The sequence below is a fragment of the Felis catus genome, chromosome B2 (assembly GCF_018350175.1).
Source record: "Felis catus isolate Fca126 chromosome B2, F.catus_Fca126_mat1.0, whole genome shotgun sequence".
Taxonomy (NCBI): Eukaryota; Metazoa; Chordata; class Mammalia; order Carnivora; family Felidae; genus Felis; species Felis catus.
Window position 1 is genome coordinate 139,177,823 of NC_058372.1, and position 22,589 is coordinate 139,200,411.

Here is a 22,589-nt window from a genome sequence, read left to right on the forward strand (position 1 = left end):
CGCCTTTGCTCATTTGTTTTCTTTCTTAAATTCTACACAAGCGTGCAGTCATATTGTACTTGTTTTCCTCTGACTTATTTCTCTTATATTTTCCAGCTCCATCCATGTCATCACAAATGGCAAGATTTCATTTTTTAATGGCTGAATAATAATATTCGATTGTACGTCTTTACTATGTTTTCGTTATCCGTTCTTCAATCAATCGTTGGACACTTGGGCTGCTTCCGTGTGTTGGCTATTGTAAATAATGCTGCTATAAACATAGGGGTGCGCATACCTTTTTGGATGAGTGTTTTTGTGTTCTTTGGGCAGATACCCAGTAGTGCCATTGCTGGATTATAGGGTAGTTCTATTTTAAACTTTTTGAGGAAACTCCATACCGTTTTCTATGTGGCTGCACCAGTTGGCATTCCCACCCACCGTGAGTGAAGGCTCCTTTTTCTCTACATCCTCACCAACACCTGTTGTTTCTTGTGCTGTTGATTTTAGCCACTGACAGGTGTGAGATGTTACTTCATTATGGTTTTTATTTGCATTTCCCTGATAAGTGATGATGAGCATCTTTTTACATGTCTGTATGTCTTCTTTGGAGAAATGCCTGTGCATGTCTTCTGCCGGTTTTTAAATTGTATTATTTTGGGTGCTGAGTTGTGTAAGTTCTTTATATGTCTTGGATACTAACCCTATTGAAGACATCATTTGCAAATACCTTCTCCCATCCCATAGGTTGCCTTTTAGTTTTGTTGATTGTTTCCTTTGCCTTGCAGAAGTTTTTATTTTGATGTAGTCCCAGTAGTTTATTTTTGCTTGTGTTTCCCTTGCCCCAGAGGACCTATCTAGAAAAAAGTTGCTCTGGCCAATGTCAAAGAAATTACTGGATGTGCTCTTTTCTAGGATTTTCATGGCTTCCTGTCTCACGTTTAGGTCTTTTATCCGTTTTGAATTTATTTTTGTGTATGGTGTAAGAAAGTGTTCCAGGTTCATTCTTCTGCATGTTGCTGTCCAGTTTTCCCAACACCATTTGTTGCAGAGATGTTTATTTTTCTATTGGATGTTCTTTAATACTTCGCCAAAGGTTAATTGACTGTATGACCATGGGTTTATTTCTGGGTTTTTTATTTTATTGATCTGTGTGTCTATTTTTGTGCCAGTACCATACCGTCTTGATGACTGCAGCTTTGTAATAAAACTTGGAAGTCTGGAATTGCGATGCTTCCAGCTTTGTTTTTATTTTTCAAGATTGCTTTGGCCCTTCAGGGTCTTTTGTGGTGCCATACATATTTTAAAGTTGTTTTTTCTAGCTTTGTGAACAGTGCTGTTGGTATTTTGATAGGGATTGCATTGAATGTATCAGTTGCTTTGGGTAGTATAGACATTTTAGCGATATTTGTTCCAATCCATGAGCATGGAATCTCTTTCCATTTCTTTTGTCTTCAATTTCTTTCATGAGTGTTTTATAGTTTTCAGAGTACAGATCTTTCATGTCTTTGGTTAGTTTATTCCTAGGTATCTTATTATTTTTGGTGTGGTTGTAAATGGGATTGTTTTCTTAATTTCTCTTCCTGCTGCTTCATTATTGGTGTATAAAAATGCAACAGATTTCTTTACATTGATTTTTGTATGCTGCGACTTAACTGAATTCATTTGTCACTTTTAGCAGTGCTTTGGTGGGGTCTTTAGGGTTTTTTTTTATATAGAGTATTGTATCATCTGGAAATAGAGAAAGTTTTACTTCTTCCTTACCTATTTGGATGCCTTTTATTTCTTTGTGTTGTCTGATTGCTTGTGGCTAGGACTTTCAGTACTATGTTGAACAACAGTGGTGAGAGTGGACATCATTTTCTTGTTCCTGTCCTTAGGGGAAAGCTCTCAATTTTTCGCCATTGAGGGTAGTGTTTGCTGTGGGTTTTTCATATATGGCCTTTATTATGTTGAGGTACATTCCCTCTCCCTCTAAACCTGCTTTTTTGAGGGTTTTTATCATGAATGACTGTTGTACTTTGTCAAATGCTTTTCCTGCATCTACTGAAATGAGCAAATGTCTCTTCTCATGTCTCTTATTGATGTGATCGATGTGTGACATGATTGATTTGCCAATATTGAACTACCCGGGCAACCCAGGGACAAATCCCACTTGATTGTGGTGAAGGATTTTTAAAAATATATTGTTGCATTCGTTTTGCTAGTATTTGTTGAGCATTTTTGTGTCTGTGTTCATCAGAGGTACTGGCCTGTAGTTCTTTCTTCATGGCATATTTATCTGGTTTTAGTATCAGGGTAATGCTGGCCTCATGGAACGAATTTGGAAGTTTTCCTCCCTTCATATTATGAAGAGCAACTTGTTTTACTCAGAGTTCATTGATTTAAATGCTAATCTCATCCCAAAACACCCTCTAAGTTGACAACTAAAAATAACCATCACATACAGGTATATTAAGTTATAAGGCAAAATATGTCATATATTTATCTGCATGTATACAGGTATATATGGATATATTTATATAAAGGGTTACATATGGGGATATATATATATGTATATATGTGTGTGTGTATGTGTGTGTGTGTGTGTGTATATATATATACACACACACACACATACAGGGTTATGTCTGGATGTATAATTACTACGGGATATATGTATACCTACACATAGAGGTGTATATACATATGGTTGTGTATGTATATGAATGAATGATATAGACCGGTAGATACCATGGAATGTCTCTGAAGGATTCACAGAACACGTCAGAGCCTTAGAGCAGAGGTTCTCTGTCTGGGGATAGGGTTCTTAATTACTTTAGGTGTGTTTCTATAGGTATGTCTGTGTCAGGCCTTCCTTAACACTTTCGTGCCTTTCCTTCAAGAATGACTTTTAAAATGGGGGGACAGGGGATAGAAAGCAGCAGAATATTTTCTGGAGAAGGTTGGCAGGGCTGAAGCAAAGACGGGACTGCTGCCCTGAGGATGAATTTTAGGCGCCAGCCAGTGGGCAGGTAGTGATGGGCTCTTGGGGACAGAGGGCCTTGCTGAGGTCCCTAGGAGTCCACGGCGCTCCTGTCATGGGCGTAGTACCTGAGGCTCCTGGAAGGTAAGAGACACTCATGTTTGCTTGGTCTTAGCTGTGTGGAAGCCAGGGCCACCTTACCTACCGTCTGCACTTCACCCAGGCGCTAATGTTTGTGCTAAGTGACTGACGAGGTAAGGATGCCTGTAGTTTGTAGTGACCTGTGCCATGTGGGATTCCCATGACCATCTTTAAAGTTTTAGACTTGTGGGGGCGCCTGGGTGGCGCAGTCGGTTAAGCGTCCGACTTCAGCCAGGTCACGATCTCGCGCTCCGGGAGCTCGAGCCCCGCGTCGGGCTCTGGGCTGATGGCTCGGAGCCTGGAGCCTGCTTCCGATTCTGTGTCTCCCTCTCTCTCTGCCCCTCCCCCGTTCATGCTCTGTCTCTCTCTGTCCCAAAAATAAATAAACGTTGAAAAAAAAAGTTTAAAAAAAAGTTTTAGACTTGTGTAATCACAACAGATCCTTTAAAACATTATGGAGCTACCCTTTGAATCGCGGGTTATCAGTTTTGTTTTGGTTGGTTTCCCTAGAGGTGAGGGGCTGGGGGGACCTGGGAGCTACTGTTACGTATATATTCGTAAATCAGTAGGCTGCTCATTTTCTTAAGCCTGGGAAGTAGGTAAAACAAACAAACAAACTTAAGAGCAGTTCCTTTCAGGCCTTATTCATGTTGGGTGAGCACTCCATAACATGGAGTGATGTAAAAAAAAAAAAAATATTCCCTAGATATGTGAGGTAGCCTCTCAATTTGCAAGACATAATTTTCATTTTAAGGGGTCGGGACATTGTTCTGGAATTGACCTTAGTTAGGAAACTTTGGGACAGTTAACTCTTGCGTCTGTGCTTGATCATTTGAGTTAGAAGCCCTCTCCCTTGGACTTCACCGTATGCTGCTGTCGGCCGAGTGTCTCAACTTATCATTCAAATGAGCTGGCTTCTCAGATTGTTCTTATCATATTAAGATAATTGGGTATGAAGTATTTCGAACGACACAGTTGCTTCAGCCAGTCTCCATACTGAACCGTGAAATGGCTTGCCTCTGTGCACACACTGCTGCCTTCAGTCGTATTGATCTGTTTTTCTCCTAGAGTGTGTCTGACAGTGACCTCACGACTAGTGTGTGATTTAAACATGGACGAAGCATAATTTTGGTTCCTTTGGGATCATCCTCAGTTTTTATACCTTCTCTGCCTCTCAGCAATCCATTTAATTACAGCTATTTTGATATTTGGCCAAGTCGCTGAAACCAGTGAACTCTCCCTGGGGAGACAATAAACTTTTGACGGGCACACCAGTAGAAATGGAATTCGTCTGCAAACACACACTTTTTCAGGATTGTTCTTGGAAATGTGTAGAGTAGCTGGCAGCCTTTTGATGCTTCTGGAGGGATTCTGGTGGGCACCAAATGGTGCACAGCTACTGTCTGCTTCGGAAATGCTAACAAGAGGCTCAGCTTTTCTGGACGGTGTGCTTTGGCTTTCTGAGATAGCTTCCATGCAGGAAAAACCTTCTTTTTAAAGCCAAATGTAGGCGCTGGCCTTTCTCCAAGAGAAGTCTTATAAATATATCAAAGCTGATACTGTGCTGAATTTCTTTATACAAAGAAAAAAAGGAGTGGTTAATAAATCACATGTAACGTTTGAGTAGAGCTCAAATTCAAAGAGAGCATCTTCTGTTCTGGCCAGTTTATTACAAACCTTTTATGTCCAAGCCCTGATTACCTCTACCCCCTCCCTCAATTGTTCTGTTCCATCTTACGCCGTATCTCTCTTCACATTTCTCATCCCTTTTTTTTTTTGTTATTTATTTATTTTTTTGCTACAAGAGTTTACTAAGACAAAAGGAGCTCACAGAGTAGGAAGAGAAAGATAATCCTTACATATTTGGATTTATCCTCCTTTTGAGCATTTTTTTTTAAAGTTCATTTTATTTGGAGAGAGAGAGAGCACAGGAGGGGCAGAGAGAGAGAGAGAGAGAGAGAGAGAGAGGGAGAGAGAATCCTAAGCAGGCTCTGCCCAGTCAATGCAGACCCCGATACAGGGCTTGAACTCATGAACTGTGAGATCATGATGACCTGAGCTGAAATCAAGGGTAGGACGGTTAGCCGACTGAGCCACCCAGGCGCCCCACCTTTTGAGCCTTTGATTGAATGTAGTTTTACAAAAACTGATATTTTTTTCCTACCTCTGTGCTGAGTGGGTGGGTGGGGTTGTTAGAAGCAAAAACAAACCCACCAACTAAACCCCTTCACGTCCTAATTCTATAATGTAGGATGATATTTTATAGAATTAAGCATAGACCGGTTTGTGATGCTACTACAGAAATACTTCATGTATACCCACACCCACCCACCTCACCTTAAAATCTTATGCTGCAGAATTTGGAGCCCCTGAACTATTTGCATCCTAAAATACCAGGAGAGACCCTAGAGTCGTTCCAGACTCCCTTCAGAAAACAGAGGCGAGAGAAATGACTTGCCTCCCTGGTAAGTGTGGGCATCACACCATGGCTTCTCAGTTTGCTCCCTCCTTCCTTACTCCTTACCCCTTGGGGGGCTGGAGGCCCCAGACTTTCTCAGGCATAGTAAGAAGGCTCCCGTGGCACCTGTAGCACATCTGGGGTTTGGGACCAGCAGCTGGTTCAGATCGCATGTGCCATGGAAGGGGCGTGTGCTGTATGTAGGTAATCTGGAAACATAGTATGAAAGTCCTCTCTGTTACGTGTTCGATATTCTACGAATCCCCACATTCATTTGATATTCTATCAGTTCCCCATACTTGGCGTAGAATTTTGTCCCTGTTGCTTTGGAATTTTGCTTTAAGGAACGGCACCTTGGGAATGGCGTGCTGTGAACAGTTGAGGGAGCTCCAGGAAGAGGGGAGAGGCATGGTTAGTGACTCAGTCTCTTTTCTGCGTCAGGCACTGTGCTAGGTACTTTCACACGGCTTTGGAAATGAATGCTCCCCGCTACTACGTGAAAAGGACTTTGAAAATCCATATCGTAGCTGAGGATATTGTGAGGCATTCAGCTGGGACTGGATCCCGGTGTGTCTGACTTCACATCCTTCCTCCCGGTTCTTTCTTGAGAGGGGGCGGGGTGCAGAGCGTGTGTGTGTTTTACAAGCCAGATGGAATTCTGAAGAGCTGCTCAGCTCTGACAGCTGTTTAAATGATCTGTGACGCCGCATCCCGCCACGAGAGTGGGTGATGGATTGGTGACAGTTCCCATCAGAAGACGCTGGAACCCTCGTTGGTGGAGCACCGCTCACGGTCTTTCCAAAGTGTGAAGTGTGGCCGGAACTTGGATTCTAATCGTTGCTGCTAGGCTAGGAAACATTTAAGAAACCGTTAGGTGGGCGTAAAAACTTAGGTGGAACAGATCGCTTTTCTGTTTGCTTTGACAAAAAAAAAAATGGGGTCTTTTCCACATACCAGAGTTCAGAAAATCTATTTTGACTGAACTTCTGCTGTTCGTATTCATTTTCCATTTGCATTGACTTTTTGCCCTTGAGAATCTCTACTTTTTCATCCCTTATCTCCCTTCCTAGGTTTCTTCTCTCTAGCTGGTGCGTATACTCTTTAAGGCCCCCGAGCTTATCTCTTCTTTATTGCCTTTCCTTCCTCAATTACTCAGGACAAAGTTGAACTCAGGCATCAAGTAAATGTTTATTAAGTCATTTTCACTATTTTCTAAATGACTAGTATAGAGATGAATTATCATGCCAATTTGTCTCTTCAAGTCGTATTTAGTTTAGTAAGCTTTGTTCAGTTCAAGCTACCGATTTTTTTTTTTTTTTCTATTATAACGTGACCGGGCCCTCCTGCTTGAGTTTGAATGCCAGCCGGTTATGAATATCTGATTCATGAAACTCTATCAGGAGGCACATGTGACTGTGAAACTCTTCTCTGCTGTTTGTGTAAACGCAGAAAGGATGCTTTGGAGCAGGGTGGTTTTTCTGTCCTTCCGTCCTCAGTGTTGGGTCACTTTCGAGTACACACATACGCCTTCCTGTAGTTTCTTGTCAGTTTACTTTCTGTGATTCATTTACTTATCCAGTTTCTTTTATCTAATACCTTTCCTCTTTAAAGCTAAGAAAGAGAGAGACATTTGCTTGGCAGGGCCAGAGTGGCGGAGGAAATTCCAGTAAGTATCCGTTTACCTTCTCTGTTCCTTGTCACGGTTTTTTCTCCTGTCAGAAGAGAATCTCCTCGTGGCTGCAGCAACAGACACGCTTCTGTTGAGTTTGGAGTCTGAGGGAGTTGTCCATCGAAAGGCCGGGAAGGAGATGGGAACAGAGCTTGGAAGGCCATGAAAGTGTGGTGCGCGAGTCTGGGCTCAGGTTCACCTGCGCCTGGGAGGTGTTGCAGGGTCTCACTGACAGGGTCGGGGTGCATGCTGGAGCTGGAGGTGCGGGGCGGGTTGTTGCAGGAGTCCTGGAGATCCGGGAGGGCCTTGCGCCCGGTGGAGAACTGCCCGGATGTGGGCAGAGCGTAGGGAGGAATGATATAGGACCCTGGCGGTTCAAGCCTGGGTGCCCGTCCTGCAGACAGCACTACAGTGGCGTGGGGGGAGGGCTAGATTTGGAGCGAGCCTAGGGAGGATTGGGGTTTGGGCCTACTGAGGTCTGGGGTGTCGGCAGTCTCTGTGAGAAAAGTCTCATGAGCAGTTAGAAGTCTGGAGCTCAAGAGCGAGGTCTTGGCTTGGAGATGCACATTTGGATTCAGCCCCTAGAAATGATGACTAGAAACCCTGTGAAGGAATGGTCTTGTCAAAGAAGAGCATGTGAAGGGAGGAGAATGGCACGGGACACTACCTTGTTTTCTACTTACTTTTTGGAGGTAAAGTAAGACCGGGAGACCAAGGAGGTGGCTCCGAAAGGGCTGCCAGGGGCGGGGGTGAGTCTCCCGAATGCCGTGGAGCTGGGTGGGAGGCGAGGGGGAGTTTTTCAACCGCGTTCATCAGATTGTCAGACTGGCAAACTTGTCGAGAGTGACAATGTCTCCTGCTGGCAGGAGTGCTGGGAAGAGGCAGTCTTCCAGCATGGCTGGTGGGAAGAGCCGCTGCGGAAGGAGTTCTGGCAGAGTCCATTAAAATTTAAAATGCACGTGGCCTTTGACCCAGCAGTTCCTCTCCTGGGACTTTATCCCATAGAAATAAAAGCAGCTGTATGTAATTTGTTTGTACAAGAATATTTATTGCAGCATTGTTTGTAGTGGCAAAGGACTGGAAAGTGAGTGGATGCTTTCTCAGCAGGGGGATGGTCGGCTAAAATGCGGCCCGTCCGTGCCTTGGGTCTCTGTACCGCCCGGCTTGGACGGATTCCCACGAGAAATGAAGAGGCAGAGAACCATGTATAATATGATCTCGTTTTTGTGGACTGGAAGATCGTAAAAGGCAATCTCGTACGTATGTTAATACTGCTTGGGAGGAGAGAGGTTGGCACTATGGGAGGAGGTGGGTGGGAGATTTAAAAAAAACACGCAAACTGCTTACAGAACGTCTCAGATGAAGCGCCGTGGAAAAGGACTTGTGCGTGTGTGCCTGTACAGACACATGGCGGAAGAGTCCAACCGGGGGGCGGGGGCGGGGGTCTCAGGGTGTGGAGATGTAGGGTCACTGGTATTTTACTTGTTTTCCCTCATGACTTTCCTGTGTTGGGTGCAAACCACTGCACAGAGGCCATCGCATTTAGAGTTTAGAAATCACTGGAAACCATTCCAGGAGCCCTTGGGAATGGAAACCCCATCTGTCACGGTCAGGAATAGAGATAGTTGGAAGGTAAGTAAAAAAAAGTAGCAGAAAGTAGAGATTTGGGGGGAATACCTCGGGCGGCAAAAGAGAGAAACAAAGAGGTGATTTGAGGGGGCAGGACAGAGGCAAGGCTGACTCAGTGCAGGGTTTAAAGGCAGGTCTGGAAGCATGGAAGGAAATGGGCGCGTTGGAGGTGGAGACGCTGGATTGCAGACGCCCCCGGGGGGTGGGCTGGACACGTGGCTCATCTCGGTGGGAGCCCTGGTGGGTGGCCTGGGAGGTGAGAACCTCCTGTCTTCGGAGGGGGGCAGGTGGGCCAGTGAAGAGACAGAAGGATTGTGAGGTTTGGAGGACAGAAGTTGAGGGAATGGGCTCTTAAATAATATGGGAGGCAGGATTATATAGGTTGACTGTCGGGGTCCCCTGAGGTGCTGGGGTGGCTGCGACAAGTTCGGAAGAGCCTCTGTGGGGGATGGTGGAGAATCGGGAACACGGGAGGGAAAAGTAGGCAGCCGCAGAGATTGAAGTTCGAGCTGGGGGTCCTGGTGCCCACCCGCCACAATTCAGTGACCGTCGAAGGCAAACTGCGGGGGGACTGGCTAGTCCAGGAGCGGGGCTGGAAAGGTGGGAACTCAGAACTTACTTCCAGCAGGGGCGAATATGGCTTGTTCGCGAAAATTGAGGGATCAAGAGGCTTCAGGTTGGTAATGATATCATTGTGGAGAGGGCTGCAAATAAATAGTGTCCAACCTATAGAGCGAGACGAGACAGAGGACCCCTCAGAAAGGGACAGAGGGGGGGCCAGGACCCTTTGAGGGCGATGGATGGGCTGATGGAACGGAATCCAGGGAGTTGCAGTCCCTGGGGGTCTGGGGTCTTGGGGGCAGAGCCAGCAGCTGTGTCACTGTTTGATGCTTCATGTTATCTGCCCTAGGACATTACTGGCATCCTTTTGTCCAAATTCAGCTTGAATTTAAGCTTGCTCTTTAGGATTTCTCATGAAGTCATTGCTTTGGCTTAATTGGCTGAGTCGCTGCCCCTCAACAACAACCACACCCCCTCGCCCCCCTCTTCCTTGATTTGCCTCTAGATCTCTGTGTCCATATCCGTAGCCACTAGCCGCACGTGCCTGCTGAGCGCTTGAAATGTGGCCAGTGCCACGAAGGTGTGCTGTAAGTGCAAAGCACACACTGGGTTTTGAAAACATAGCATGGGCAGAGAGATGTGAACTACCTCACGAATAAGTGTTTACATGTTAAAATGAGAATAATTTGGATACATTGGGTGAAAGAATATTAAAATTAACCTCACCGGTTTCATTTTATTTATTTTTTACTTTATTTTTTTTGAAAGATTTTATTTTCAAGTAATCTACACCCGACATGGGACTAGAACTCACAACCCCAAGATCCAGAGTAGCATGCTCTGCTGAATGAGCCAGCCAGGTGCCCCCTCTTTTTACCTTTTGAAATATGGTTCCCAGAAAGTTTAAATTACGTGGCTCCCATTTTATGTCAATTGGGTAGCACTGTTCTAGGCCTTCTTTGGCGTAGTTTCTCCCTGCTGGATGCCTTTCCACTTTCTGGCCACTTAGCCGTATCTTATCCATGTTTCAGGGGCAACAGTGGTCTCTCTTCTGCCTGCGACACTGTGTGTCTTGTCTCTTATCACTTATTCTTAGCTCACACTGGGAATGTCCCAGGTCTCTGTTTTGTATTTTTATTTGAAATCTGCTTGCATCCATTTCTTATCTCCCTTGCTAGAATCTAAGATTGGCATCGCCTTGACTAGATTGTAATCTTCTTGAGAGCAGGACTGATAAAATACGTGTAGTTTTGTCTTAGCTTCTGGCAACATGCCTGGTACTGGGTTCTGTCCTTAAGCTCAAAAGTTTTTGAATGTATAAATAATAAATTTGCATTCCCACTGGTCTTAACCAAATGCACTTTAAAATCCAAATCTGGGGGCTCCTGGGTGGCTCAGTTGGTTAAGTGTCAGACTTCGGCTCAGGTCATGATCTCATGGCTCGTGAGTTTGAACTCCGCGTCGGGCTCTGTGCTGACAGCTCAGAGCCTGGAGCCTGCTTCAGGTTCTGCGTCTCCCTCTCTCTCTGCTCCTCCCCTACTGTGCTCTGTCTCTCTCTCTCTCTCAAAAATAAATATTAAAAAAAAATTTTAAATCCAAATCTGTGATTTTATAATACTACTTGTGTGTTTTATTTCTTAGACACACTGAATCGTAGGGCAAGTAGGATATTTGAAATTGGACTGGCCTGGCCTTGAATCTAGGAAGATCATCTTTTGCTTTGTGACCTCAGGCCGGTTATTTGATTCTTCCCACCTTAGTGTTTGTAATTGAGATACTGACACTTTCTTGAGGATGAGCCTTAGTGCTGTGCTCAGTAAATGTTCACTCCTTGCCGCTTTCCCCCTTTTAGAACTGGGAAGGTTTGTTTGGAATGTTGAGGGGCGCCTGGGTGGTGCAGTCGGTTAAGCGTCGGACTTCAGCCAGGTCACGATCTCGCGGTCCGGGAGTTCGAGCCCCGCGTCGGGCTCTGGGCTGACGGCTCGGAGCCTGGAGCCTGTTTCCCATTCTGTGTCTCCCCCTCTCTCTGCCCCTCCCCCGTTCATGCTCTGTCTCTCTCTGTCCCCAAAATAAATAAGCGTTGGAATGTCGAGACACTTACATGGAACTCTTTTCTCCTCTCGCCTGCTGGAAAACTTACTGGTGGTGCCATGTATCTTGGCCCTTGGTGATGTTCTGACTGTGTCTTTGGTAGCTTTGCGGTGATTCTAAAGAGCAACCGTGTTTGCCACTGCTCATTTCTTAATTTATTTAACTTATTTAATTTTGGAGAGAGAGCACGCATGTGAAGGGAAGGGACAGAGGGGGGAGAGAATCTTTTTTTTTTTTTTTAAATATATGAAAGTTATTGTCACGTTGGTTTCCATACAACACCCAGTGCTCATCCCAAAAGATGCCCCTCTTCAGTGCCCATCACCCACCCTCCCCTCCCTCCCACCCCCCATCAGCCCTCAGTTTGTTCTCATTTTTTAAGAGTCTCTTATGCTTTGGCTGGGAGAGAGAGAATCTTCAGCAGGCTCTGTGCTCAGTGCGGAGCCCAGCTTAGGGCTCGCTCCCGTGACTCTGGGATCATGATCTGAGCCGAGAAATCAAGGACGGTCAACTGACTGAGCTACCCTGGTGCCCCATGCCACTGTTTAGAAGTTAATGAGTGATTAATGGTTCCCTCCTCTCTGCTGGAGTTCTTGAAGAAACACATGTTAGAGCATCCATATTAGTAGGCAGTTAATAACTACCTGCTGATTGAATCATGAATGGTAGCCGTAAGGGAAAATATGTGTCCAGAGGACATTTAAAAAAAAATTTTTTTTTTATGTTTGCTTATTTTTGAGAGTGAGAGAGACTGACCGTGAGTGGGGGAGGGGCAGAGAGAGGGGGAGACACAGAATCTGAAACAGGCTCCAGGCTCTGAGCCGTGAGCACAGAGCCCGACGTGGGGCTCGAACTCACGAACTGTGAGACCATGACCTGGCCGAAGTCGCCCGCTTAACCCACTGAGACACCCAGGCGCCCCCCAGAGGACATTTTGAGAGAAAAATTAAGTTCTTACAAATGATTCATTGGGTGAATGGTAACATGAAATAAATGAAATTTAAAATTACCTACGCGAAGTTAAATGAAGAAATGAATGAGGAAATGACTTTGTTCACGGGGGAGGGTTGAACACCGTGGGGGTGGGTTGCTGCGGAGATTCCGGTGGGACCCCAGGGCTACCGTTTCTCCCCAAATATGCTTTTGTGTGGTGCACGGGAAAGAACTCAGGACTGGTCGACCTGACTTTTTGCCCATGAGCCTCCTGGCCGGTTGTGGATCTTTGGGAAGTTACTGGATCTTTCTTAGCCTCTCCTTCCTCATTTGCAGGGCAACAGGGGCCGATCAGGAGAGGCAGCAAGGTGGGGGAGCGTGGCCTGGGAGTCAGGTGGCTTCCCCACGCCGGCTTTCCGCGCCCAGCTGTGCAGCCTGACCTGTGTTCCCCTGTTCCTTTGATACTTCTCAGGGGTGGGAGTGAAAGGGGGTCCCCTGTTCCTAACAGAGGAGCTCCTAAAGCCTGTGGAAATCAACTGTGGGCCAGTGGGGGATGGAACGTTTGCTGATTTGAGGAATGAAAGGGTGACTCTCAGGGGAACTTCTGAAAATTAATTGGTTAATTTTTCAAAAGGAAGCTCCATGACCAGCGTGAGCCCAGCGTGGGGCTTGACCTCACACCTCTGAGGTCAAGACCTGAGCTGAGTTCAAGAGTCAGATGTTCAACCAACTGAGCCACCCGGGTGCCCCGAAAATATTTTTGTTTTAAAATCAGGTGTTTTGATGTATAATTTGTGTGCCATAAGCATCTTTTTTTTTTAACTTAAAAAATTTTAATGGTGGTAAAATACACAACAAAATTTCCTATTTTAGTCATTATTGAGTGTAAAGTTCGGTGACACTAATAAGCACATTCACGTTGTTGTGCAACCATCACCACCGTCCCTCTCCAGAACTCACTGTATTTTGTTTTTAAATTTAAAAGAACAGTGTATTTTTGAGACGGAGAGAGAGCTTGAGTGGGGGAAGGGCAGAGAGAGAGGGAGACACAGAATCCACAGCAGGCCCCAGGCTCTGAGCTGTGAGCACAGAGCCTGACGCGTGGCTCGAACTCACAAACTGTGAGACCATGACCTGAGCCGAAGTCGGATGCTTAACTGACCCACCCCGGCGCCCTTGAACACATTTCATTTTAAACTGAATCTCTGTACCCATTAGACGATAACTCCCCATTTCTCTTCCCCTCCCAGCCCCTAGCGTCCACCTTCCTACTTTCTGTCTCCGAGTCTCATGGGTCTAGACACCTCATATAAGTGGAGTCATACAGTTTTTGTCCTTTTGTGACTTGTTGCTTTCACGTAGCATAATGGCCTCAAGATTCCTCTGTGCTGTATGTAGCATGGGGCAGAATTTTCTTCCTTTTTAGGGCTGGATGACATTCTAGTGTATGGACCTACCAGATCTTGTTCATCCATTCATCCATACATGGACACCTGGATTTCTCTACCTTTTGGCTCTTGTGATAACGCTGCTCTGAGCATGAGTGTATATACATCTTCGAGATACTGTTTTAGTTCTTTTGGGTGTATACTCAGAAGGGAAATTGCTGCATCATACGGTAGTTCTATTTTTAATTTTTTGAGGAATTGCCTTATTGTTTTCCACAATGACTGTGCCATTTTACTCTTACACCGACAGTGCACAAGGGTTCCAGTTTCTCTACAGACTCACCAACACTTGATTTTTTTTTGAATAGTAGCTATCCTAATAGGTGTGAGGTGGCTGTGTAACCACACTATTTTTTTAAATATTTAGTGTTTTTTTAATGTTTATTTTTGAGAGAGAGAGCGTTCATGCATGAGGCAGAGAACGAGGGAGAGAGAGAATCCCAAGTAAGCTCACCGCTATCCGAGCAAAAAGCCTGACAAGGGGCTCAAACCCACGAACCATGAGATCATGACCTGAGCCGAAATCAAGAGTCTGATGCTCAACTGACTGAGCCACCCTGACTCCCTGAGCCAGACGTGAGATAATACAAACTCATGGGATCTAAGAAGTATTCAATTAACCTCATATAAATAATGAAACAGTTCCTGCTAGGTTAAGTGACTTGACCATGTATCTTGTTGTATAACTTGTCTGGGTCAAAGACAGGACTGCAATTCAAGTATCTCCGCTCTCATTGTTGCCTGAATGATGCAATCTGGTCACTCATTTATTCCCTCGCTCAAAACGCAACACACACCGGTACTGCGTGAGGTGTAGGAGTTGATAAAGGTGGTTCAGATAAAGACCTGTCCCCCCCACAACCCTCCCCACCACCCCATCTCTGGCTGCTGCTTCCCCCAAAGCCGCTCAGTGCCGTCTAGCTGTCAGTTGAATGACCAGCTAGTAGAGCCTACAGAATCATGCTGGAGAACTCCCGCTTTTACTTCCTTCCCCTTTTGTATCACCAGTTTAGAGGAGCTTAGGAAAACGACCTCACTGGTCTTCACGTAGCTCTCAAACCTTGCGACTTTTCCACCAAATCATCTGAGAAGCTGAGACGAAGGGGAAAGGCATGGGTTTGGTGAGCTCTCTAGCAGCAGTCGTAGAAGGCTTGCCGCATGGAAAGGTGGTGAAGCCGCGTCCGGCTTGCTGTGTGGACCGTGTGCCTATCTGGTTCTTGAAGAGCTGCTTTACGTCATCGCTGATGTATTACACCGACAATGTGATAGATTCTTAAACAACCAGGTTCTTAGCAAGTGGTTCTTAAACAACCAGGACGCCTGAGCTGTGTTCGCACAGCTCCCGGCTCGGGGTGGGGGGAACGTGGCTCGGGGCGTTGCGGGAGCCGTCCAGCGTCTGTCCTTGTCAAATCCCTTGAGTTATGAGAAGTTAAAGCTCGCTGGAGTTAGAGTACGGTTACCGCTTAAATACAGGCTCCTGTTGCAGAATGTTAGAGCCGATGATGGTTTTTAGTAAAGCATTATTACCGGGCTTGCTTGTGTCGTGTTCCGGGTTTGGTTTGGGCCGGGATGTGTATGAAGTGGATTTGTTTTCGTGTCCGTCTTAGGTTTCCTCGTTTCTGGCTTCTGTGTCGAAGAAGCGGTTTTTCAAACTAGGGCATTGGGAGAGAAGGAGGAACCCGGTTCTGTTCTATTTTTTCTTTTTTTTTCTTTTTTCAGTTTCCTGGCCAATGATTTTACTTCATCTTGAAATCTGCAATCCTTTCCTCTTTGTTCCAGGTGTCTAAATTTGACTTGGACTTACTTCCAGCCACTTCAGGAAGTCGAATTTGGAGGAAAATCTGAGCCGGGTCGGGGGAAAGGGGGGGGGGTGTGCATCTCAGCTATCAGTGCCTCCTGGATCTGGCACCTGACTCTTTAAGCCACATCTCAGCCTGAAGTGAGATCCGAGGTGCCAAACTGCCAAGATGCAGATTGCTGGGGGCGGGGGGGGGGGGCTGGGTGTGAGGGGGCCTTTATGATTTGCAGCAAATGAGGTCTTCAGGAAATTTACATGTTATTAGCCAAGAGACAGCTTTCCCTGTCGTGTTGAGCTGCTTCTGCGTGTTCTGTGCACGGTCTCCAGTGCAGGCTAGGGCCGTAGCACATCTGCGCGTTCTCTGCTGCTCTCGCAGCCGTGAGGTGTGGGGTGACGTCCCCTCCTGAACCCGGCTGCTCCCGCGAAATGGTCTTAGGTGGCCGAGCAGAGATGAAGAGATACCGGAAATTGCCTGTAGCAGAAGTTACCCAGCATCCCTTGGAGGCTTCTCTGCTGGGGAAGGTTCTTATTTCTGTGTATACTCAGCAGTAATGAGATGTAGCAGAGCCCCTGGCGCACACTGAGTGGGTTTGTGGTTTTGTTCATCATGTTTCAAAGTCCTGATCATACGAGCAGCCTCGCTTACCTGCTCCCTGAACCACTCACTGAGCTGCGGATTGTTGGTTTGTACGTGGTGTCTCTCTGGCCCTTGCTTTTCCTCCTCTGAGAAACGAAGATGTGGAAGAAAGTATTCTGCAACCTGCTTCGTCATCAGTGGCACCATCACCTCGTTGACCTTGTAGGAGCCCGCTGATGCCAGGGGCTCTGCCGGGCACCTCATCAACATGTTCTTTAGCTCTGAGCGCTCCAGAACGGGTCCCCTCCCGATCTGCAGAGAAGGATGTGGGCTCGGAGAAATGAGGAGCTAAGCCCTAAGAGCTGGGTCTTGACCTGGTCTGATTCCAAAGACCTCAATCGCTGGGCTGCCCCATGCTGTTACCTACAGCTTCGTGGTTCTGGAAGAGAACTTCCCGCCGCCTCAGTAGGAGGTTAAGTAATCGAGGAACAAAAGTGGATTCTACATTTGCTTTCTGGGAATTCTTTTTTTTTTTTTTTTTCAACGTTTATTTATTTTTGGGTCAGAGAGAGCCAGAGCATGAACGGGGGAGGGGCAGAGAGAGAGGGAGACACAGAATCGGAAACAGGCTCCAGGCTCCGAGCCATCAGCCCAGAGCCCGACGCGGGGCTCGAACTCACGGACTGCGAGATCGTGACCTGGCTGAAGTCGGACGCTTAACCGACTGCGCCACCCAGGCGCCCCTCTTTTTTTTTTTAATTTTATTTTTTATTTCTTAAAATTTACATCCAAATTAGTTAGCATATAGTGCAACAATGATTTCAGGAATAGATTCCTTAGTGCCCCTTTCCCATTTAGCCCATCCCCCTTCCCACAATCCCTTCTGTAACCCTCAGTTTGTTCTCCATATTAATGAGTCTCTTCTGTTTTGTCCCCCTCCCTGTTTTTATATTATTGTTTCCCTTCCCTTATGTTCATTTGTTTTGTCTCTTGAAAGTCCTCATATGAGTGAAGTCATGTGATCTTTGTCTTTCTCTGAGTGACTGACTTCACTTAGCGTGATACCCTCCAGTTCCATCCACGTAGTTGCAAATGGCAAGATTTCATTCTTTTTGATTGCTGAGTAATACTCCATTGTATATATATACCACTTCTTTATCCATTCATCCATCGATGGACATTTGGGCTGTTTCCCTACTTTGGCTATTGTCGATAGTGTTGCTATAAACGTGGGGGTGCGTGTGTCCCTTCGAAACAGCACACCTGTATCCCATGGATAAATGCCTCGTAGGGCAATTGCTGGGCTGTAGGATAGTTCTATTTTTAGCTTTTCGAGGAACCTCCATACTGTTTTCCAGAGTGGCTGCACCAGCTTGCATTCCCATGCTTTCTGAGAATTCTAAGCCGTCTAGAATAACTGCTTTTCTAACTGTAAGGTTTAAGCACCAATATTTGAACCAGAGATTAGAAGAGCTAACAGAAATGAAACATGACGTAATTTTAAAAATCTTACAGAATTTGCAGACCACAAATTTCCTGGAAGAAGTTGTGCATTTTTTTCTGAGAGTGTCATAAAAACTGGGCTTAGGAATTGTCTTCTGGTGGCAGTTGGGCAAGTTATCTTTGATTATTTTCATAGTTTTGCTTTATAGGAAAAGAAGGTCCTCTTCCTAAATTGTTCTATTTAGGTCTTCAAGGGTGGATCCTGTGCGTTTGCTATTACAGTAGACTGAAACCTATATATAGGGACACTCAAATGTGGTGTGAATCCACATCTTTAAAAAAAGAAAGCAATTACTGTGTTTGAAAGCCAGGCTATAAAAAGTAAGTGAACTCATAGGAGAGCCAAGATGGGATTTCATTTTACCAAGCCAATGGCCCTGACTTCCTTTTTGCTTTTGTGTCCTGCAGGGGCAGAGTGGAGACTGCACATGTTTCAGAAATAGGATGGTAGTCATTCATATGTGTCAGCACTTGTCATACGTGGATTAAGAGACCTATCTGGAAGAAGGAAGTGTGCAGACACTCCTCTTGTACTTTGTTAAATGTCATTTTAGTTATCTAGTATCCCACAGAACCTGTTTTTTTTTTTTAAGGAGTTTATTTAATGTGTACTCCTACCCATCATAATATATATTTTTTAGTGTTTATTTTGAGAGAGAGAGCACAAGTGGGGGTGGAGGGGGAAGAGAGAGAGAGGGAGACCCAGAATCCAAAGCAGGCTCCAGGCTCCGAGCTGTCCGCACAGAGCCGACGTGGGGCGGGAACTCACGAACTGCAAGATCATGACCTGAGCCCAAGTCAGGTGCTTAACCAACTGAGCCACCCAGGCTCCCCCGTAATATTTTTTTAAAATATTTTTTAATATTTTATTTATTTTTGAGAGAATGAATGAATGAATGAATCAATCAGTCAATCCCAAGCAGGCTCCACACCAGTAGCCTGGAGCCCAGTGCAGGGCTTGAACCCATGAACCGTGAGATCATGACCTGAGCCGAAACCCAAGAGTGAAACGCCCAAATGACTGAGCCACCCGGGTGCCCCTAAAAAATGTATTTTCAATCCACATACACGAACGCTGTGAGCGCTTTCCCTCCCCTCCTCTCACTGCTCTCCCCATTGCCAAAGAACAGAAGGGGAGGAAAAGGAACCTTCTGAAAAGTACTTAGATCTTTTGGTATTGAGTGGCTGGATACAAGCCTCTTGCGATTCTGAGACCTCAGAACCCTGAACGTTAATTGGTCTCTATACATTTCTTCGTAGTCCTGTCTCAGAAATGTAGTAGGCTTCTTTAACCATTCTGCCTTCTCAGAGGTGCCATGTAACCCTGCTGGAGGCCTGATAATGACGGGTTGGTTTCTCTGTGGCAACACAAAACAGCTTCCATCCAGACATTTTGCTTTGTCTTCTGAAAGTGCTGCATGGCTTTGGTTAGATACTGGATAAAAAAGGACTTCTAATGGGAGGAATATTTAAGACCCGGGAAAGCTGTCACGTCATGAAATGCTAACCAGTATTCCCCTTAGGGACAGATTCAGAATTTCACATGATAACAATCTTTGTTTACTCCTCAGCAAATACAAATGATCTTGGCATCATTTCTGACGTGCTTTCCCCAAGTTCTTCCCAAGGTTCCCATTAAGAATCATCCTTTTGCAATGGGAATTCAGAGTTCCTCACTCCCCGCCCCCCACATCCCCCATCACCGTGGGGGTAGCATGTTTTCATGGTAAGCAATTACTTTTCTTTGCCAAACTCACTGTGGTCACTCGTCGCGTTCTGAAGGGAATAGACCATTGCAGAACACTCAGTGGGGAGTGGAAATGTTTTTGTAACAAAGAGGCTGCACGCTAGAGGTGGACGTAGTCAAGCAGGACCTGGCAGACTCATAGGGGCTGACTCATCCGTGACTCACATGACAGCCTGTGTGGCCCTGTGGCCCTGGTGCCAGCTTCTGTGAGTAGAGAGGCGGTGTCTCGGCTCTCCCATGAGAACTTCAAAGTTGAAATAATCTGACTCTGATTTTGGCTTCGTCCAAATGTGGGCTCACCCTTTGTTAGGGACTTGGTGAGAAGCTATAGAAACTCACACACACTCCTTGGCTTTGGCAGCCTGTGTGATTTAGGAGAGACTGGAGCCCCTGGTTTCGCACACCGTGAAAGCGTACGACAGAGCAGTGGGCTGGGAAGAGAGAAACTTGATGAGACACCAGTTGTTACGGTGCTGATCTTTCCTCTACTTGCTGGGAATGCCACGTTTATCATATTCTAAATTTCCGTGTAACTTGTATCTCTTTCTGGACTCTGATGGTTTGCTACTAAACAGAAATATTCAAAATTACCATAACTTTACAGGATATTTTGCATTGGATGGGGCAGATACTCCCTTGTTGATGTATATGTATATTTTTCTCAGAATACTTCCTCTTGGCTACTCTACAAAGTTATTCTTCTAGATCCACTTTATTTATTTATTTATTTATTTATTTATTTATTTAATGTTTATTTATTTTTTGGCAGAGAGAGAGAGACAGAGCATGAGCGGGGAAGGGGCAGAGAGAGAGGGAGACACAGAATCTGAAACAGGCTCCAGGCTCTGCGCTGTCAGCACAGAGCCCGATGCGGGGCTCGAACTCACAGACCGCAAGATCATGACCTGAGCCGAAGTCAGACGCTCAACCGACTGAGCCACCCAGGCGCCCCTAGATCCACTTTAGAAGAAGCCTATCACATTGGTCTAAAAATCAATTTGGGATTGCAGTGAATGTGTGCTAATTTAAGGAGAACTGACCTGTTGATTTGAATCTTCCTATCAAGGAACGTAGAATATTTCAGCGGTTTTATTTATTTATTTTTTAGGTCTTTTTATGCCTTTCAGTAAAAGTTTTATAGTTTTTAAATATAAATATATGTTGTTACTCTCTTCCTAGGTTTTTTTTTTTTTTTTTTAGTAATTTTTGCAGGTGATAAAGGATTTTTCACTCAGTTTTTAAGTGGTTATCACTAACGTGTAGAAGTCTACTCACTTTGTATATTCATTATATGGTCCCCTTACTGAACTTGCTTAATAACTCCAGCAGATTTTCAGTTGACTGTCTTTGATTTTCTAAGTTGATATTCTGTCCATTAAAGGAGGAACAATATTCATTCCTCATTTCTTGTTTTTTTTTTTTTTTAATTTATTTTTGACAGAGACAGAACAGGGGAGGGGCAGAGAGTGAGGGAGACGGGAATTGAAGCAGGCTCTGTGCTGACGACTGACTCAGCCACCCAAGCGGCCCCCTCATTTCTTGATTATTGCATTAGGATTCCTGAAATGGTAAGCTTTCCAGCTTTTTCTGTGTACTCAGAAACTTTGTGAAATAGGGATTTGCTGTTCTTTGTAAGTTTCGTAGTATGTCACCCATAGAAACAGGTAGGCTTGAAATGGTTGCCATATTACTTTCTGATAACTTTCCTTTTATTTTCTTTTTATTATTTTTTAAACTTTTTTTTAATGTTTATTTATTTTGAGAGAGAGACAGACAGGTTGTAAGTGGGGGAGGGACAGAGAGAGGGAGACCCAGAATCCGAAGCAGGCTCCAGGCTCCTAGCTGTCAGCACAGAGCCCGATGCGGGGATCGAACCCACAAACCGTGAGATCATGACCTGAGCCGAAGTTGGATGGTTAACTGACCGAGCCACCCAGGCACCCCCTTTTTATTTTATTTTAGAGAATGTGAGCGAGGGGGAGAGGAGGAGAGGGGGAGGGAGGGAGGGAGGGAGGGAGAGAGAGAGAGGGAGGGAGGGAGGGAGAGAACCTTAAGCAGTCTTCCCACCCCTTGTGGAGCCTGACACAGGGCTTGATCCCATGACCTTGGGATCATGACCTGAGCAGAAACCAAGAGTTGGATGTTCAACAGACTGAGCCACCCAGGCGCCCCACTTTATGATAACTTTCTGAAAGCGTGACAGGCTGGCAGCTGGAGGGATGATCAAACATGGGAGGTGAGGTAGGGAGATTGGCTGGAATCCCCAAGGAAAGAGGATGAGCCCCTGGTACAAGACCACCCTTGAATATCCTTATTTCTTGTAAAAAGGAAAACACTTCATTCCTCAGATATCTCACAGCCAAGTTGTGATGAATCTTAGGGCCTTTTTCCTGGAAAACAAGGGAAGTGGCTTAGGGTGTCAGCGTTAAAACCGAACTTTCTTCTTGTGGTAAACTTGGGTTTGGAAGTCTTGTGATGGCCGCTTACGTTTTGTTACTGTGACCTGGAGGGATTAAGGTTGAGAAGCAGCACCAGCTGGGGATCCGACCACGGCTGGCTGCGAGAAGGAGTTCGCTGCCGATCTCTGCTTTTATTCCGCTTCCAGATCGCAAGCCTCCTGGTCCTGTTCACCCCACTGCTGAGGGGCTGTCTGCTCAGGCGTTTGGTCCCACTGCGGGGGAATGCTCACCACCCCTTGTGTGCTTGTGGAAGACTGTTTTTGCTAATTTCCCTCACTTCTGTGCAGTAAATCTTGGAAGAAAGCTATTTTCCTATAAGGGGGGACGTTAGATTTCGGATTCTGTTGTTCGCTATTAATAACTTTTGGTAAGTGCCCTGCCCTGAGCTTATGGCTCGACAAGGAAGCATCTGTGGTTCCAGATAATGAGATTAAACCTCTCATTTTAGGGAGCTGACTGTGTTTAGATTGAGATCTTTACTGTCTCTTGCTAGAACACCTGAGGAATAACAGGTAAGAAAGTTTCTCGCACGGTAATGACGCCTTAATAGCCATAAAATTGTAAATTTGAGAATGCGTTCATGGATTTGGTAAAATGAGCTCCCATGAGGGTCTTTGTCCTCCCTGACCAT

The 22,589-nt window shown here is 45.5% G+C and overlaps 1 protein-coding gene across 15 annotated transcripts in view; it reads left to right on the forward strand.

The window, feature by feature from the left end:
- Positions 1 to 22,589, forward strand: part of TIAM2 (TIAM Rac1 associated GEF 2) — a 325,018-nt gene that overhangs the window by 113,594 nt on the left and 188,835 nt on the right. For 2 of the 15 annotated variants that reach the window (XM_045058268.1, XM_019831414.3), the window contains exon 1: positions 20,927 to 21,067. The exons of the other annotated variants lie outside the window; for them this stretch is intronic. The gene's annotated coding sequence lies outside the window, so the exon portion shown is untranslated. Of the gene's footprint in view, positions 1 to 20,926; positions 21,068 to 22,589 lie in introns of those variants that run through there. 15 annotated transcript variants of the gene reach the window in all.